The sequence below is a fragment of the Oxyura jamaicensis genome, chromosome 19 (assembly GCF_011077185.1).
Source record: "Oxyura jamaicensis isolate SHBP4307 breed ruddy duck chromosome 19, BPBGC_Ojam_1.0, whole genome shotgun sequence".
Lineage (NCBI taxonomy): Eukaryota > Metazoa > Chordata > Aves > Anseriformes > Anatidae > Oxyura > Oxyura jamaicensis.
The window spans coordinates 2,752,751-2,758,750 of NC_048911.1; the positions used below are offsets into that span (position 1 = coordinate 2,752,751).

Consider the following 6,000-nt stretch of genomic DNA (forward strand, 5'->3'; position numbering starts at 1 on the left):
ATGCCCCCAAAGCTGTTTAAAATCAGTGGACGCTTCCCATTAGGTACACTGGGCCTGTATAACTTTAATTACTTTATGCACTAATTTGTGCAACAAATCAATCTTGCTGCTCTCCATCCATCGTATTGTTTCTTCAATTTCTACTTTCCCGGACATTTCTGCTGGTTTTAAAATATAAACCTAACGATCTATTTTAACCTCATTCTACCCATCTAACATCCCAGGAGTCAAGGAAACTAGATAGGCTTTCGGCACCAATCAGCACTTTCTCTGTCCTTCATCCAATGCCTCAGCTAATGCTTCCTACCGTGCAAGCAGTTCATTCACAGGCTTGCTCAAACACGGCGTTTCCACAAAGAAAGCTTTAGCTGAGCTTCTCAGGAAACAGGACACAGGTCACAAGTTTCCTCAGCTAGAAAGAGCCCAACTCGCAGGTACCACACTGCAGACAACTGCCTGCCCAAGTTTGCTGGGCTTATTTCTGTAAAGAGGCAACGCTAGCAGGATTCCTTCAGACAAAAACATGTATCCTTAGCAGAACACAGAAGGATGGAGTAGTGAGAGGAAGAATGAGGAAAAACATGAGAACAATGAAATTACAACTCTTAGCCTAAACATTTATGTTAACTTTGGCACGCTGGGCTGCACAGTGAAACCTACAGTGCTATGGCATCCTTAGTAATGCTTGAACACAGCTGTGCCACATCTCCCACAGCTGTGGACAGGGCTACAAAGGTGCTTGTGCTTTACTAACAAGTCTCTGAAGGGAAACAATTACCAAAAACTCCACTATTTGAAAAACAGCAGTCCTCTTGTTATGGTGTTCCCACAAAATGTTTGCACTTAAGTCTCATACTTGTTTTCATCCCGTGTCAGAATGAGTACTTAAGGTTTCCAACACTTCATTCAGTAGAGAAATTAGAAGCTGGCTTCTTTCAAATGCTTGGTAGTCAGAAGGCTTTCACCTGGCTGCAGTATTGCAAACATTATGCAAAATCCACCCCAGCTTTAGGCAAAAGGCATTACTGCCTGGGCAGCACACTCTTAGTTCTGAACATCATTTTCCCCTGTTAACACACAAGTGATGTAGCTTTTTTTTTTTTTTTTTCCCCAGGATAAGCATATTTACAAACATAAGGCATTAGCTTCACTATGGGAAAACCACCATTCTGACCATGGTGTCCTCCTTACCTGAATCAGACCCTTCGAAAGTTTTATTAATTTAAGTTAGGAGATGACCTCCTCCTCAGCCTGCCACCTTCCCAGGCATTCCATATGTTTGCCTTACCAGCAAATACACTCAGTCTCCCAGACACATCTTTTTGCCATAAATGAGAATTGCTTTCACAAACAAATGCCTGAAGGAAAAATTTCGAATGGTACCTTGTGGGTAAAGTAGCTACTATAGACTAGTTAGAACCATATATAAATCTTCAATTTAAAAACTAAATAAATAAATTACTCGAGTGCACAATGTTATCTTTTTGCCTCCCGACAAAAAGAACAAGGAAAGCAAAATTACTACAAACTTACATTTTACTCATTTTGATCATGGTAGTTCAGCTAGTACTGCTCCCGTGAGGGTTTGGGAGTTCTCACTTTCATCTAACCACCAAATTCTTATCTAATTGTCCTGTACTGCCATCTCTCTGAACTAATGATCCTCTGGGATGGCTTCAGGATTTTCCGACTGTAACTATCTAGCACAAGGGGTTTGTTTATTTTGGGGGGGTTTGTTTTTTTAAATGTCTCTTTGAAGGATTAAAGTCAAATGTCTCGTCATACCGACATGATTTATATCTTTAAAATACTGCCCAGTTAAACTTGGGCAGCCAAATATTCTTATTCAGCAAGCTTTCACCATGCATTGGTGGGAAGCCAGAAACAGGGAATGGATATGTGTGTTAACAGCAAAACTAAGCTCACTACATCAACAGGAGTTCTATAGAGCAATTAACACGATCAGCAACACCGCACTGCCAATAATATTTATAGGACTGCCAATAGAAAACCCAAGCAGGATTTAAAAAATCATAGAAAATGAAAAATGATTTTAAGTATCACATTGTTCTAACTTAGTAATTGCAAGAAAGCTATACGGCTTTGCTGCTGAATTACAACACAAAAGTCATAAAACAAATACTACAGTAACCTACATCTTGTGAGGTACTGCCCATACACAAATGATTTTGCAAAACATTTCTCATTTCCATGCTTTTGCTAGTACAAGAGGTATTTTTCTTAGAGGTTTCTCTATTGCTCCCCATTCACTTGCTGTGTCACACATACTGTTCCATTTATAGACACAAGAACATACCACTTCATTAATGCAGAAAAATCCTTGATCAGGGAAAAGACTTTTAAAGAAAAAAAAAAATCAATTCCAACCAGGAAAGCTTAATAAAGCACAGAAGACTTGTCAGATTGGTGCAGAAATAAAGGTAAAGAGGGTCTTAAGAGGAATGTAACAACATGCTGCAAAATACAGCACTAGTAACTCATGCTGCATGGCAAAGAAACTGCTGCATTTGGTATTTATTTACCAATATATTTTCATTTATGTATTTAAAGTACCACGCTCCAGGCAAAGGTGATTTTTTCCATGGGTATTTTAAACATCCACTCTCATTTACCTCAGGTTGAAATCTTTCTTACGCAACATATCACAGGGAAGTCCCTTAAAAAAAAAAGGGGGGGGGGGGGGGGGGGGGGGGGGCAAAAAGTCAGTCAGTGAAGAGGCTGGAAAATAAGAACCCGTTGGCAACATCTCTGAGGTAAAGCGGGACCCCAGGTCCCAGCCCTCTGCACGTACCTCATCAGAGCCAGAGAGCTCCGAGGCTGACACAGGTCTGCAGCCTATGGCACTTCTGTAACAGCTGCGAGCACACTGCATGGCCCAGAAAGTTTTCTGTCAGAAGAAACAAGAGAAAATACGACAGTACAATTTGTGGGGCTGAAAGCCCTCAGGCCAAAAGCACACGATGCTCCACAGCCTGGTCTCCCTCACGAACCACTTGGGCAAGAGCATCAAGCCTGACCCTCCCTACAGGAGGGCCCTGTAACTTGCAGCACCCAAAATTATCGTGAGATAAATTAACAGTAAGTCACCACAAACTCATCTTCCTGGTGCCACGTTAACAGATCGTCATGGCAGGCACGAGCAACGAGTCTTCCCCGGTGGCACCGCCTTGGTTATAGGGCCGCAGAGCCGGGATGGGGCTAAGGAGAGGCGTGAGGAAGGAGAAGATGGCGCCGCGGTGCTCCAGGGGCTGTGGAAGAGCTGAGGAAGGAAGACAAGATGGCGCCCCCCGGCGTCCGGTTGGGGTCACCAGCCTGGTTCTCTGAGGAGAAGTGACGGGAACGGGAGGGATAGGCAGTGCCCTCAGCTGAATCACAGAATCACAGAATCACAGAATTTCTAGGTTGGAAGAGACCTCAAGATCATCAAGTCCAACCTCTAACCTAACACTAACAGTCCCCACTAAACCATATCCCTAAGCTCTACATCAAAACGTCTTTTGAAGACTTCCAGGGATGGTGACTCCACCACCTCCCTGGGCAGCCTGTTCCAATGCCTCACAACCCTTTCAGTAAAGAAGCTCTTCCTAACATCTAACCTAAAACTCCCCTGGCACAACTTTAGCCCATTCCCCCTCGTCCTGTCACCAGGCACGTGGGAGAACAGGCCAACCCCCACCTCTCTACAGCCTCCTTTAAGGTATCTGTAGAGAGCGATAAGGTCGCCCCTGAGCCTCCTCTTCTCCAGGCTGAATAAGCCCAGCTCCTTCAGCCGCTCCTCGTAGGACTTGTTCTCCAGGCCCCTCACCAGCTTCGTCGCCCTTCTTTGGACCCGCTCAAGCGCCTCGATGTCCTTCTTGTAGCGAGGGGCCCAAAACTGAACACAGTACTCGAGGTGCGGCCTCACCAGAGCCGAGTACAGGGGGACGATCACCTCCCTAGCCCTGCTGGTCACACTATTTCTGATACAAGCCAGGATGCCGTTGGCCTTCTTGGCCACCTGAGCACACTGCTGGCTCATATTCAGCCGACTGTCCACTATCACTCCCAGGTCCTTCTCCGCCTGGCAGCTCTCCAGCCACTCATCTCCCAGCCTGTAGCTCTGCTTGGGGTTATTACGCCCCAGGTGCAGGACCCAGCACTTGGCCTTGTTAAACTTCATGCAGTTGACCTCAGCCCATTGGTGCAGCCTATCCAGATCCTCCTGCAGAGCCTTCCTACCCTCGAGCAGATCGACACACGCACCTAACTTGGTGTCATCTGCAAACTTACTGAGGGTGCACTCAATGCCCTCGTCCAGATCATTGATGAAGATGTTAAAGAGGACCGGCCCCAGCACCGAGCCCTGGGGGACGCCACTAGTGACTGGCCTCCAACTGGACTTGACTCCATTTACCACAACTCTTTGGGCCTGGCTATCCAGCCAGTTTCTAACCCAACGAAGCGTGCGCCAGTCCAAGCCAAGAGCAGCCAGTTTCTTGAGGAGAATGCTGTGGGAGACGGTGTCAAAAGCCTTGCTGAAGTCAAGGTAGACCACATCCACAGCCTTTCCCTCGTCCACCCAGCGCGACACTTTGTCATAGAAGGAGATCAGGTTCGTCAAGCAGGACCTGCCTTCCATAAACCCATGCTGACTGGGCCTGATCGCCTGCTTGCCCTTCAAGTGCCGCATGATGACTCCCAAGAGGATCTGCTCCATGAGCTTCCCTGGTACTGAGGTCAAACTGACAGGCCTGTAGTTCCCCGGGTCAGCCCTCCGGCCCTTCTTGTAGATGGGCGTCACATTCGCTAGCCGCCAGTCAGCTGGGACCTCCCCCGATAGCCAGGACTGCTGATAAATGATGGATAGTGGCTTGGCCAGCTCCTCTGCCAGTTCTCTCAGTACCCTTGGGTGGATCCCATCCGGCCCCATCGACTTGTGCACATCCAAGTGCCGTAGCAGGTCACCAACCAGTTCTTCGTGGATGGTGAGGGCCACATCCTGCTCCCCATCCCCTTCCACCAGCTCAGGGTACTGGGAATCCAGAGAACAACCGGTATTGCCGCTAAAGACTGAGGCAAAGAAGGCATTGAGCACCTCCGCCTTTTCCTCATCTCTTGTAACTAAGTTTCCCCCTGCATCCAGTAAAGGATGGAGATTCTCCTTTGTCCTCCTTTTTGTGTTGACGTATTTATAAAAGCGTTTTTTGTTATCTTTAACGGCAGTAGCCAGATTGAGCTCCAGATGAGCTTTGGCCTTCCTAATTTTGTCCCTGCATAGCCTCGCTACATCCTTATAGTCCTCCCTAGTGGCCTGCCCACTTTTCCAAAGATTATAAACCCTCTTTTTTCTCCTAAGCTCAAGCCACAGTTCTCTGTTCAGCCAGGCTGGTCTTCTTCCCCGCTGGCTCATCTTTGGGCACATGGGAACAGACCGCTCCTGCGCCATTAGGATTTGCCTCTTGAAGAGCGCCCAGCCTTCCTGGACCCCTCTGCCCTTCAGAACCGCCTCCCAAGGGACTCTACCAACCAGTGTCCTGAGCAGCCCAAAGTCAGCTCTCCGAAAGTCCAGTACAGTGGTTTTACTGGTTCCCTTCCTGGCCTCGCCAAGAAGCTATTCCTTTCCCCCATAATCCATAAAATGAGTGTTTTTGTTGCTTTCAGAAAGTTATTTGAAGGGGAGAATTGCATTGTCTTCTCATGTCCTGTTAGAGGTGAGGCAGCATAGGCTGGAATGGTGGGATTGGCTTGTTTCAGCAGGTGAGTCAGCTTTTAGTGCAAGCAAGCAAGCGTGGATCCTTAGTTGGAAAAATCGCTGTTAGTTCAAGATGATGCTAGTAGTATCTGTGTTTTTTTTTGGTTTTTAATGTTGTGTAGGTGGCTTTGTGCTGATAAACTCCAGGTAATCCTGCTTTGATAACCCCAATAAAACACAATGGCTGTCGGGATGCAGAAGACACAAGGTCCGTTGTTATTAGCCAGGAGTTTGCAAACATTCAAAGA

General features: G+C 47.0%; 1 long non-coding RNA gene across 2 annotated transcripts in view; it reads right to left on the reverse strand.

Moving 5' to 3' along the window:
• LOC118176459 overlaps positions 1-2,909 on the reverse strand; it is a 40,239-nt gene extending 37,330 nt beyond the window's left edge. For both annotated transcript variants that reach the window (XR_004755414.1, XR_004755413.1), the window contains exon 1: positions 2,813-2,909. This is a non-coding gene — a long non-coding RNA (uncharacterized LOC118176459). The remainder of the gene's footprint in view (positions 1-2,812) is intronic.
• Between the last annotated feature and the right edge of the window lie 3,091 nt (positions 2,910-6,000).